The sequence below is a fragment of the Ictidomys tridecemlineatus genome, chromosome 7 (assembly GCF_052094955.1).
Source record: "Ictidomys tridecemlineatus isolate mIctTri1 chromosome 7, mIctTri1.hap1, whole genome shotgun sequence".
Lineage (NCBI taxonomy): Eukaryota > Metazoa > Chordata > Mammalia > Rodentia > Sciuridae > Ictidomys > Ictidomys tridecemlineatus.
The window spans coordinates 179,657,369-179,671,529 of NC_135483.1; positions in this window are offsets into that span (position 1 = coordinate 179,657,369).

Consider the following 14,161-nt stretch of genomic DNA (forward strand, 5'->3'; position numbering starts at 1 on the left):
TGGAGACTGTCCAATCCAAGTCTGCAGTCTGGCTGCGCATGCGTAGGACAACCAATGATGCAGATGCAGTCTGAAGACAGTCTTCCCGAAAATTCCCTCTTAGTTGAGAGAGCATGGCCTTCTTGTTGCAATCAGGCCTTCATCCAACCTGATTGGCTCACTCACATTGTAGAGAGCAATCTGCTTTTCTGTACCAATGAAAATGTAAGTTTCATCCAAACATACCCACGCAGAATCACCAGCATAACATCTGAGCAAATATTTGGGCATCTCGTGGCCCAGGTAAAACATAAAGTTAATTATCACACCCATTATTTTCTTTCTTTTTTTAATGTGTTAGTTCTAAACTGTAGATAAGAGTTTATTTCATCTGTTAGCAGTTCTTCTTGATGACTTTATTTTGTAGTATCACAATTTACTATTGTTACTTTAAATATTCTCTTATGTGCATACAATTTTTTATTTCATCATTTTTCTTTTTACTTTTATTATAGTTTGTCTTTGACAATCCTAAATAGACTTATTTTTCAATTTTCAGGTTGCTCTATTATTGTAATGTCCCCAGAGTTAAGTTCATTTTCCCATATATATTTTTTTAATTTCATTAGTGCTCACTTTATTCTTCACGTGTTTCTGGATTTGGGCTTCCAGGTTCATCTTGTGTGAGGCCACTTAAACATATACAGAGGCCAGTTGGGATTTCCGTCTGCATGTGATATTAGGAATACCCTCCAAGCCAGCAATAATCTTGACCTTGGCCTTTGCTCTGGGGCTTTCTGCCATCTTCCATCTCTAAATAAGCCGCAGACCCAAGCAGAACTTCTCTGAAGCCTCTTCATGGCTTTACAGAAAGGACTGTAATGGGGTCTTCTATACCCAATTGTAGACTAGTAGAATTGAATGTGTAGCGGCCTCTGGTGCTTTTTCAACCTAGGGCCCACGGGTTAGTAGGTTTACTCTACCAATTAAAATCTTATCCAGAGATATTAACACAGAAACTCCCAGAATAATATTTGACCAAATATCTGGGCACCTCATGACCCCATTCAAAGTGATTCATAAAACTAATCATCACACCCTCTTTTTTACTGCATTTAGAGCAGCAGGTAAGAGATCTGGAAGGAATGGAATTTTCCATAGCAAAGACACACAGAAAACTTGTCAGAGGTATCTGCTTTTAAAAGCACATAAATCTCAGCCTTTGATCAACTCTCTTTTCATTTAGTATGACCCCTTCACCCAAAACCACTTCCTCTTCACTTTAGAGCGCCAGTTTGCAGCTCAGAACAATATCAGTTGACAGCACTCCATCCATCAGGAGAGCAGAACTGTGGGACCCCAAGCAGAGACAGGACTGTCCGTAAGGCCTGTCCTGACAGGCTGCAATCCCACATGGAGAGGTGAGAAGAGAAAAGGAGGTGGAAGAGAAAGAGGTGCTCAAGACTGAACAGGCAGGTGGGATTCAGTCTTTTTTTCCAAATTAAAGAGATGTCTTCTCTGCCAGGGTTTCTGGGCCCTGATACAGCAGTAAGTCAAATACCAGCATTCATCTTCTTGCAAATGGGAACCACTTCCCCTCCTTGGAGCCCAGACAGAATGCATTTGAGAAGCCCAGTGGAAAAAGCTGAGTATGGCTGGGCTGCCACACAGAGGCCTTTGCCTCTAAGTCTCCTTGAGTTCCCTCCCCAGGAGTGCTTGACAAATATGCAGGGCTAAGAGGTGTCCAAGGAATGCAGCGGTCTCAGCCATTCATTACGGAGGCTCAAAACCACTGGGGCAGGAAAAGCAGACAGAGAGCTGGGTAGGATCCGTCTCCGGTGAGGTTTGGAAACAGGAGATACCCCTGGCTGGGCAGGCTGAATTGATGTGGTCTGGCCTAGGGGCAAGGGAATGGGAAGAATGACCGTCGCAGCGCTCGGCCAGCCCGGTGGGTCTATGAAAAGAGACGTTTGATTCATTCTCGGGCCCTACCCAAGTGACTCTGAAATATTCCTAGACAGTTGCCAGGAGAGTCAATGGTGGATGAAACAAAGATCCAGAAGCCAAATATTGGGCTTCCAAGCCATTTCCTTCCACATTTTTTAAGTGTTTTCCTTTCTGTCTGCTTACTGATTCTCCTTCTCCAATAAGCTCTAAGACCCTGAGGACAGAGCTACTTTCTCCTGCCACCTTCTTCTGCCTCCTCCTCCAAGCTAGGTTGGGCTGCCTCAAAAAGAAGAGTTTCTGATTGACTTGGATCATTTCTTTACCTGACAAGTGGCAAGGGCTAGGGAGAGAAAAAGCAAGAGCCAGGGCAGCAAGAATGACAAGGAGAAATAGCCCTGGCATCATGATGGTTACTCATTTATGGTCTTCCAATTTATACTCCACTCTGATGCCCACGAAAGAAAAAGGAAGCTATTTAAATAAAATGTAGACAAATTGCCTGCCCACTCCCAGGCCCAGAAAAATGAGTTTCTTACCTGGAAGAAATTACACCAAGCATGAAGTTTAAATGGGAACCCAAAATCTGATACCTACTCACATCTGGACACATTTGGATCCTATAGATGATACAGCTGTGTGCAGACAGATTCATCAAAGGGATGTCTGGAATTAGGTACTAAGAACCAGAGAGAGTGAGTCAGGAAAGCCCTCTCATAAGAAGTTGTTTTGAGTAAAGATTTGTGGATGAGGAAGAAATTTGGAATAAGGAGAGGTAGGTACATCCTCTAGGGGTGGTGACGGGCCAAGGATTGAATGAACGGGGGGCTTGGGCATGCAGACAAGGATCAGGAAACATTTTAGGAGAGCCTGCAAATAATAGGAAGTGAGTACATGGTAAATTGGGCTGGGGAATGAAGCAGTGTGGAGTCGGGATAAGAAGATAAGAAAACTAGATTGAGTCTAGCACAAGGGACCCAGGGAGACAAGTTGGAAACCCATCCAAGCATCTGTGGAGACATGTAAGAAGTTGTGATCTCTCTAGTCTCTCAAGAAGAATCACAGGAGATTTTCTGATAATTGTGGGTTTCCAGTACAGGCAGATCAGGGGAAGGAGAGAAGCTTTCCCAGAAAAGCTGAGAAGCTAAGCAGAGGGGGGATTAGCAGCCAGTGAGTGAAAGCATGCATTTTTGATAAAACCTTTTAGAGGAAACTCCCCCATCCTAGAAAAAGAAAAACACTCTTTGGCTTGGTATGGATATAAATGAGCTTAATTTAACATTTGAGGATTACTCAGTTACATCAAGAGAGCAGAAATGCTGGCAAGGATGTCAGGAGAAAGGAGTCACTGCATGAGTGTCCTTCACTTACCAGACACCTATGACTGACAGCCAACAGGAGGGCTTGTCCCAGGTCTTGTAGCTGCCCTACACCCCATCACTGACAACCCATGACATAGAACCAGCTAATTTCAAAAGTTCATCTTCACTTCACTTTAGTTCAACAAATGATTTTTGAATATCTATTTCAAACCAAGCACAATTTTGACACTGGGATGTGTAAGAATAGATGGTTCTGTTCTAGGAGACATGCTTGCATCCCAATGCAAAGAATGCAAACAAATACACATCTGCAATCGCTGAGTTGGTGCTCAACACTGTGAAGAAAATAAGACATCCAAGCCAAGCACGGATGGAAGTAGCATACGAGAGGGTGACACGCAGCACAAGCTGGTGAGAGAGGACTCTCTGAGGAGTTGATGTTTGTGCTCAGACAGAAAAGGCAAAAAAAGGCAGCCAGAGGGAGAAGTACATGTACAGAGGGAGAAGTACATTCAGCGATCTGATCTCTGGAGCTGAGTTTTATAAAAAGGAAACAAATAAGATGTTCAGTACTCAAAGTGAGGGATGGACTAAGATGTGGTATGCACAGACAGAAAGGGAGATAAGAAAAGTAACATGTTGGACATTTAAATGGGATGTAACAGAGGTAAAAATTAAGAAAGAAAGACAACCAGAAATACACAGCTGGCCAGTAGCATGTTTCCTGTGTGTGCCTCTCGTAGTTGATTGTGTGTGCACATAAAGCCTATAAGTGTGTGACCACAGAGCTCACATCTGAACACTGCTCTGGGACTGACAGAGGCTGATAATCTGTCTCTAGGAAAGTGAGTTAGAGAACTAGACAGAAAAGCTCAGTGAGAAAGTGCCCTGGGTCTCCACAGTCTCCCAGGTAGTGATGACTGCCCATGTCTTCAGAGTCTGCCTTTCCACATGATTGTCAGAGCCTCAAAGGCACATGGCTATGCTCAGCGTGTGTCCACAGTGGCCCTATAAAGCAAGAGCAGAGATTCCACACTCTTAACCTTTGTTATTATTAGTCAAGAAGATTGGAAGATGGTTGGCACTGAATGCTGGACTAACTTTCAAGATTCCTGAGCTCCAATCCTGGCCAATAACTTCCCTGTTACTTTCCCCTGTGAGTTTTACTTTCCCCATATACAAAATTAAGGAACTGGATATTAGAATCTAAGGGCTCTTCCAGCACTACCAGTCTTAAAATTATGGAGGGTGTATAATCAAAAGAGACATAGAAAACATTAGCAAGTACAGCATGACAACATCAAAAATCAAATGAGGGGGCTGGGGTTGTGGGTAGAGCACTTGCCTAGCACGCGTGAGGCCCTTCGATCCTCAGCACCACATAAAAATAAATTAATAAAGATATTGTATCCAACTACAACTAAAAAAATAAATATTTTTTTAAAAAATTAAATGAGAATTGCATTTACTCTATAGATGACTTTGGGTAATATGACTATTTGCACAATATTATTTTTTTCCAGTCCATGAATATGGGCTGTATTTCCATTTAACCATGTTCTCTATAATTTCTTTCACTGCTATTTCATAATTTTCATTGGAAAGATATTTCATTTCTTTGGTTAAATTTAATCCTAAATATTTTTACTTTTTGTATCTATTTTGAATAGGATTGCTTTTTTAATTTCTTTTCCAGCAAGTTTATTATTTGTGCATAAAATACTATTTTTTGTATGTTGATTTTCTTATCCTGCAATTTTATTCCATCATAAAAAATAATGAAATCCTGTCTTTTTCTACAACATGGATGGAACTGGAGGTCATTATGTTAAGTGAAATAAGCCAGGCACAGAAAGATAAATATCACATATTCCTACTCATCTGTGGAAGCTAACAAGTCAATCTTGGAACAATAGAATGGTAGTCACTAGAGACTAGGAAGGGCAGGAAAGAGAAAGATTGGAAAAAAATTTAATAAAGGACACCAAAACACAGAGTGGAATAATTACTTTTGGTTCTTCTTTAACACAGAAGGGTAACTATATGCTACAATAATCTATGACATTTTTCATAATGACTGGAAAAGAAGAGTAGGAAATTTTCAACACATAAAAATGATTAATGTTTAAGGAGATGGAAATGCTTATTACCTTATTTGATTGTTGTACATGTAATTGAATTACCTTAAGGTAACATATAAAGATATACAAATGTTGTGTCTCAATAAAATAATAAATTAAAAAATGAATAATAAATAATGAAATCAAATGGACCAGGGAATTCTGGTGCATTGGTTAGTCAAGCATTTGGCTTCATGTAATAGAAAATATATCAAACACTAGCTTAAGCTAAGTGACGGTTATTCTCCTCTTATAACAACAAACCAAATTGCTTTAACTCAAGATCTATGCTGAGTATGAGAGAAGCAAAGCTGGATTGAGGGTGATTGGTTAAATGTAAATGTTCTTGGGGGATAAAAGGAAAGTGATGACTTCAGAGGTATTGCTCAAGCAAAGGAGGGATGGTCATGGGAGGTAAGAGTGGTCAACAAGGGGACCAGGAGGTTCCAATATCAGAGGAAGGGTTTGGGCAGTTTGGGGAGATGAGAACACCTGTGTGTAGCCTTGACAAAGGATTGTTAACCAGCAGCTAGGAAAAAGAAGAAAGTAATGAGATGATAACTTATATGGACTTGGGTAATTTCTTAGCATCCCCTAGAGGCCACCTTTCTGCCTTACCCAACAAATCCCATCTAGAACATTAATAAAGAAGTGGCAGACGTGCAGAGAACAAAGAAGCACAGCCAGCAGGGACAGCCTGCCCAGAAGGAGGAGACTGGAGGGAAAGGAGCTGGAAGGATTGAATGTCTGCACCTCCAAGGAGGAGATGTGAGGAGGAAATGTGGCAGAACTGTAAATGGCCTGAAGTAAGAGTGAGAACCAGGAACTGCTTCCTCCCTGCTGAGGGGCTCTCTAAGCCCCAAGGACCTTTCTCATTCTGGCCTCGGGAACTTTGAAGCACCTGCCTATCATGATGGATTTGAGTGTCAATTTGCCCTGTGAAAATCTTTTTTGCTTTGCTGTCTTGGGATCTTAAGTCTGATGGCCCCAGTCACTCTAGTTATTGAATGCCACCAATCTCATGTTTTTTAAAGAGCCTCCAAGCAGGGCAGCTTTACTCTTCACACTGGGATGTCCCTAATATGTAAGGACATATGACGTGAACCCACACAAATCATTAGCCCACTAGACTGTGTGCTCTAGTGAGCCCAAACTCCACTGTTTGTCCACTATGTTGATTTTTTCGATAATAAAAATATGTAGGTGCCTAACAACTGTTTCTTGAGTGCTGCATATGAGCAGCAGTGTCAGGGTGTTTGAATGGCACTCCAGCGTGACACCCCATAACATCCTGCACTGCCCCAAATCAGTCATGCTGCCAAAGGCCAGGAGGAGTTGCTGTCCACCTGAGTTGAGGAGGAGAGCTCCCTCCCTCCCTCTTCACGGCCCCAGTTTCCTGGAAACCTGACCACTCAGAGAACTGGTCTTGGTCCCCTCAGGGTCCCACTGTCAGGGGCCCAGCACATCAGCCTGCAAGCACAATGTTTACTTTGGGGCCCAGAAGACACCACACTTGTCTTCTGGGGCTTGAAATCACTCCAGAACCTCTCAGTAGCCGCCTCTCTCGGGTTTTCTCCAGCCCCCTCCCCTTTGCCACTTGCTAGCACTTTCCACAAAGCTTGGCCATGACTCATTTGGTGAGGCAGAAAGGGGTCAAGGGGAGGAGGGAGCTCAGAGCCCCAGGTCGCCAGTGTCTGGGCAACCCAGAGGAATCAAAGTCCAGGCAAATAATCATTATCATCTCTCCCCAGCGCTCCCACTCCCCCCTTTCCTGATGGAAACAAAGTGGATTTGAGGTGAAACATCTGTTTTGCTGTGAACCAACTTCATTTGTCTTTTCTTTCTCTGTTCAGTTTTAACCCTCTTTCTGCCATGAGATAGCTTGCTACATCCACCTAATTTAATTCATCTCCCCAGGGACAACCAAGGCACAGTCTACATAATGGACATTATCCAGTTTATAGAGTGGGTGAGGTGACTTGTCCTTCCTTTTATCCCTTGGCTACAATGTGTCTGAACTGAGTTCAAAGTATGAAATGATATCTGCCTTCTTGATTCATCTCCCAACCATCTATTAAGAGAGAGTACATAGCAGGCACTGTGCTACTTAATGGAGACACAATGATCAAAAAGACATGTACAATCCTTTGAGAGCTTATGTTCCAGGGGCAAAGACAACAAATGAGCAAGTCAATAAATGAAATTGTCACAACTTGTGATAAATGTCTAAGAAGTCAAGAACTAGGGTGTCATGAAAGATAAAAATGGGTAAGAGTCGCAGGGGGTCATGGAAGATCAGGATAGTCCCTTCCATAGAGAAGACAATTAAAATGGGACATTGAGGTTGGCAAGCTATGGAAAGAAAGGGGGAAAGAGGACTTGGAGAAGAAAAATGAATGATGTCTTGAAGGAACAAAAAAAGAGTTTAGTGTTTTCTAAAAATTGTGTAACAACATATCTTTCCTATGTTCATAGATGACAAGCGAAACTTCACATTATATACAATCGCAAGAATGAACCCTAATTAGAATAAGAAATAACTCCACGTATGTATAATATGTCAAAATACATGTATACCATTTTAAAAAGAACAAATTGAAAAAAAAGTGAGTCTAAAATAAAATATTTCTAAAAAATTTTGCACTGATTTTTTATAAGGACAAAAGCTTTCCAATAATGAAAAATATGCAAGCAGAAACTTTTTTAAAAATTTTAACTAGCATTGACATAAAATAAAGCTTCTGATGCTTACTGAGTGGGGAAGAAAATAATGACACAAAGATGTTAGAAAGAAAGGCAGAAGCCAGTGTGGTCAAGCCTGGCCACCTAGAGAGGGACTTTGATTTTATTCTAGGTCCTCTTGGAAGTAAGGCATTGAAAAGCTCAGCGGAAAGTCATGGATACCCTGAGATACACCTCTAGGGCAAAACTAGGGTAACTTCAAGACTCACCCCAGCTTCATCCCCAACCTCCATTCTCAACTTCCACCCCTTGCCCAGCACCAGCAACCAAAGGGAGCTAAAACCATGTTTAATTATTTCAGTTTCCTCACTCCTCTGATAGGGACAATAAGATACAGTTCAAATCAGTCCATTTGGCAACCTCTCGGCATATTTTGGTCAATGATCAACTCTCAACAAAAATGAGATTTTTGAATTATTGTGAGAAGTTTCAGAGATCCAGCCTCTCCCTGTCCCCCATGACTGTGAATAATCCCAAATTTTTTATAGGATAGTGCAAGCTTTCTTAGGCCAGAGGATGTTTGCCAGATATTTCTACTCTGGGTGGTTACAAAAGATGGTATCCAATAACAGCCCAGGCCTCTTAGGTTTGGACACTCACTATACCCAGATGTGCAAAGAAAGTGTGATTTCTTCACACTTCTGTAAGTGATCCTCCCCAGATGCTCACATGTGATAGGGGAAGCAAAAGTTAAATTCAAACCAATATATCATTTCAGTCAAGTACAATAATTTCAACAGTGCTTTTAGGTAAAATGCTCACATTCTCAGACTTTATTACTCTCCCATTGTTTCCTTTTCCATTATGGTTTGTAAGAATATGAAGACAGTTTGAAGTGTCCTCAAAGCCCAGGGGAGGGGCCTCATGGCACCCTCTGATCAATGCTGTGGGGTAGGACCATTTAGGAAACTGATTCTCTCTGGGATAACCTGACATTGGCTATTGAGGTGCTTGGGTGACACAATTCAAGGTCTAATCTCTCTTTTGGTTTGCTGTAGCCCAGTAACTGCCAGTGTTTGACCCAGTCTTGCCACCATCATTGTGGATGATGCTCAGGACTGAGTCATCCCAAGGCTCTAGCCTAGGTGATCCATTCCAGAATATAATGCTCTTTACTCCTGCCCAGAAATCCTCTCCTACTGCCCCTCAGCCTATTAGCCAACTTCTCATCTCTAGGTCTACATCCTGCCCAAATTGCACAGGAACCCAGGCAGCTCAAGAGAAAAAAAATTAATGCCTTCCATTCCCCAAACTAGGGGGCCCATCAATTTTACTTTGATGTGGCCAACAGTAAGCTGGTTATTTTCGGTCGAGCCCCTCCAGGAGGTAAATGAGATGTTTCCCAGCCTTCAAACTCCATTTTAAGTAGTTATTTCTAATGCTTCTTACATGCTTGATCCTACACACCATCCCTCTTCCTCCATCTTTTTTATTTTCCCCATGATCCCCTGAAGTGTGAACATGGGAGGCCTTTATGCTAGTTGATTCTCTATATTATATACTCCTCCTATCCTTGTTAATCAACTCAGAGATAAGACAGGATTCCTTATGTTATCCCCTTTTTTATTATCATCTGTGCTATAATTTTAAATAATCAGTGAAATTTACAAGGAGCATTTATTTGATTGTGACCTTTAAGTATTTTCTTTTAAGTGACAACATGCAACCTCTACCCTTCCTTTTCATGTCCAAATATGCTAACACGTTTGGAGGAAGTAATATTTTTCAAATGCCATTTATTGGTTTTCAATATTTATATTGCCATTTGAAAGTTTAAAAAAGACTTTAAGAATACAAAATTACATGTAAATGCTATACGCTTGCAAATTTCAAAAGAATACTCATTACTTGAAAGGAGGGTGGGTCAGAGAAAAGGTAGACAGAAGGTATTGGATACCGAATCCATTCTTAAATACTGGAAAAATGAAGACTTTTTCAAATTTTTTTTCAATAAATAGAGTTTTTAATATATTATTTAAAATAATAAATAAACCAATGGAAGGGATGCTAGTAATAATCTAAATTTCTCATCTGTAATAGCATAAAATAGGCTGGTACCATGATGCATGTCTGTAATCCAGTGACTTGGAAGGCTGAGGCAGGAGGATCTCAAATTCAAAGACAGCCTCAGCAATTTAGCAAGGCCCTAAGCAATTTAACTAGAGCCTGTCTCAAAAAACAAAATGGGCTGGGGCTGGGGCTCAGTGGTTAAGAGTTCCTGGGTTCAATTCCCAGTACCAAAAAAAGTATAAAATAGTGCTATTTTTTTAAAAAATGAAATGGAGGTTAAAAACATGTTTTTTTTTTTACACATATGGAGATAACCAGCAGAAGTTTTAAAAATAGAAGTAATTCTGAATGTTTACATCTGAAGAGTAGGGCTAGTTGGGAAGAACCCCACTTACTTTTTCTTTGAACATTTCTCTACATATATTTCTTCCCACACAAGAAAGCCCTCATTGAAAGGTGGTAGATAATGTGGATCCCAAAGATCAAAGAGTGCTTCACAGGAGACAGGAAGTAGGTGTTGGCAATGAGATAGGGAAAATGTCCTCAGACAGAGAGGGCTCACAGCAGTGGCCAAAGCAAGAAGAAAATAAAGTGGTCACAGAAGCCTCCAGTCTTAGAACAGATCTTGGGGGTGTACCATGAGACCCACAATGACACTCAGCAAGGTTGGTGTAGTTCTGTCACCTGGAACAAAGCATAAGCAGCCACCAAAGACTTGGATGGCCATCCTATTTTCTCTATGCAGAGAATAAAGACAGGTTAGAAGAACTTGAGGAACTCAGACACTTCTGTGGGTTGAAGAATCAAAGTCCCCAGAGAAGAGACAAGGTACACCTGGAGTTGTCAAGGGTATTCATGTCAAGAAAGAGCAGCAGATGAAGGAACCCTATAAAGGAATCCTATAAAATGAGCATCAGAATCTGGCACTTCAGGATTAGAAAATGAAGAGCAGCCACAGTAATGACCTTCTCTGTCATTACTGTGAGGGAAAGACTCTAGATTGAAAGCAGCACCAGAAGTGCCCAGTAGCCTCTATGGATAATCCTCCACCTGGCTGAACTGAGGAGGGAGGAGATGTGTTGTTAGCAGGCCATGCTTAGGACTGAACTTTTTACAAATTTATGTCATCAAATCCTGCACTTTGAGAATTACCACTGTTGGTTTGGGCTTTTATAAGAGTTCCAACCCTTTTTATTATTTTTTCCATCCTATTTTATTCTCCTTTTGCTTTTGGTTTCCCAACATATTTTGGCCTGTTCCCCCTCTCTTTGAGCCAATTCATTGTTTCTCAGGAGAAACTAAGAAGAAATCCTCTCTGGACATGAGTTCTTCTCATGGGGTTACCATACTCAGTAACAAGTTCTCTCAGGCTTCTGCAGTAAGAGGAGAAATATCACTCAGGCCTTCATTTTGAATGGGACTAGAAAGAGGTCCAGAATTCTGGGGGGGATTTCAGAGATCCATGCTATCACTGAATGGAGAACCATCAGACAGCTTTCAGTACCAACAGTGTCAGGAGCATGGCCTTCTGTGTTCAGGCAGGAATCACTTTAATTCACTTAATCTCAGGCCACACATAAGGAAGTGGGGAGTCAGTGACTAGCTTACTCCCACATACCTGGCAGCTGTCAGATCAGGGTTCACCTCTTCCATCTACAAATACAGACTTTCCCTGAGACTGCTGCAGTCTCTGACCACCCCCATCACTGGTTCCATTGGAGGAAGACACTGAAAGCCACTGTTAAATGACCAATAATACTTACAAAGAGAGGTCCTATGATACAAAGCCAGCTCAGTCATTTGAAGCTGAACTCTAGAAAGTAAACTCACTCTCAAAGTCAGAGCAGACCCATAGAAAAGGAGATATAAGTTGAGCTGGGAAAACACCTTGGGGTTTACATAGCTCCACCCCATCATTTCACATTTAAGGAAAAATGAGTCCCAGGGTTATCAGTGCTATTGCAAAGTTACTTACTGATAGAAACAGGTAAACTCCCTTGCATATGGGGTCCTAGTCCATAGAGTCTATTCATAGAGGCATGCCATTTTAGAACTGAAGTTCTTAGGAATGAGGGTCTTAGATCAATATCAGGCATTTCAAAAATTGTGACAGTACTTATACCCATTGGGAAGAATGACACAAAAGAGACATGTGTTTCAGTTACTGGTGTGTGACACCACCCCAAAATTGGACAGCTTGAAATCACAACACTTCTTTTCCCCATGAATCTGAAATGTGAACAGGTCCCAGTGGAAACAGCTCATCTTTGGTCCAATCAGCTTCAGCGGGGGCAATTGGAAAAGGGGCTCATCTAAAGCTTTGCTGACACTGATGCTGGCCAGCAGCTAGGCTTTCAGATGGACTTGTGGCCAGAGCCACAGGACTTTGTGTCCTCTCCATGTTCCCACTAAGAACATGGTGTCTTGGTTCTCGTAAGAGAGAACCAGGAACCAGCCAAATAGTCTGTCTGATCAAGCTCTTGATGCACGGAGCATAGTATATGCCACGTCCACAGAAGGCCATGCTCCTGACACTGTTGGTACTGAAAGCTGTCAAGCAGTCATAAAGCCTGAGCCATCTGAAAGGGCAGGGGAATCCAAATTTTGATGGAGGACTGCCAAGAATTTGAAGACAGATTATATAAACACCATAGTAGGTAAATTTTCAAAGCTGATTTCAGGGGTTCTCCCAACTAAATCCTGAGCACTTCTTGAGTCGAGATGTTGGGGCTTCCAAAGAGGAAAACCACTTGTAATTCTCTTGGTTTTTGGAATTCCTTAGTCACCCAACTCACCCCAGATCCTGTAAGACTGGGGTGACTCAAGAATTGAAAACAAAAAAAGAGTCTGCTAATGTTTCAGCTTCCTAAAGCTGAGAATTCTATTAAGTCCATCAGAATAAGAAGTCAAACAGCTAGTTAGTGACCCTTTTGATGAGGGAAAACTAGCACAGATTCTCACAAATGGAGTAAGAGTCTGAAGGTTCTATGGCAAGATGGTTTCCTAATAATCTACCAGGGGATGCTGGATGGGTCCCACCTTCTCTGACTACTTATTGGAAATCTATGAACACAAAAATGACCTTTCCCTCCCACTTTTAACAAAGCAAAGTGAGGTGCTCTCTGAATTTTGCAGGCAAGTTGTAACTCAAGGGGGGCTTGATTTCTAATTGTTCATATTTTCCTGATGAATTCTCTTAAGTACCTAAATTTCCTGCCACAGAGCATTCTTATTTTGGAAAAAGTAAAATATCTCCTGTCTGCCTTGTGTGCAAAAGGCATCATATTAGCCTCTTAGCCCTCGAGTCACACTAACAAAACACTGGAATGACTCTGGAGATACAGGATGCTTAGGCAACACAGAAGTGATGGGGTTTTTAAAGTGTGGAGGTAGGGCAAGGCTACAGGATAAGCATTGTCTGCATGAGGGGAAGAGGAGAGGAAGACAGACGTGGAGTGTATGGGCGGGGAGATGGAGGAAAGCAAAAAGATCACTAAAAAGGTGAGGGATGCATATAAGTAGAATAGATGAAAGGGGAAGAGCCCTGATACTGCACATGGGTGGCCACAGTTCTTTTGGGTGGGATTAAGGTGCTGCATTCTCTTTGAAGATCAACTGATACCTACCTTTTGAGGGCATTCATCTTCCAAGGGACTGATGTGTCAACAAAGAGATGAGAACAGGTAGCACAAAGGAAGAAGAGTCTCACCACTGATCACATGAATATCTCTCCATCTCTCTCTCTTTCTCTATCTCTCTCCCTCCCTCCCCCGCCCCTCTCACACACACACAACTTAGGTATCTTATTATGCAAGTGTTCTGCAAAAATCACATCCTTTAGATTGCACAGACTGGCCCCTTAGGAAGCTGAAGTAGGATTCCATCTTTCAGAAGGCTCGAGCTCAGCCCCTGTAAGTTGTTCAAGAGGACTTTGAGGCCATTCTGCAGATTTTCAATACAACTCTTTCAACATAAGGAGCCCCCTCACCTCCCAGGGGTCAGTGCTCTCCAAGCTGCTCTTAAGAGAACTGTGTCCTAGGAGGG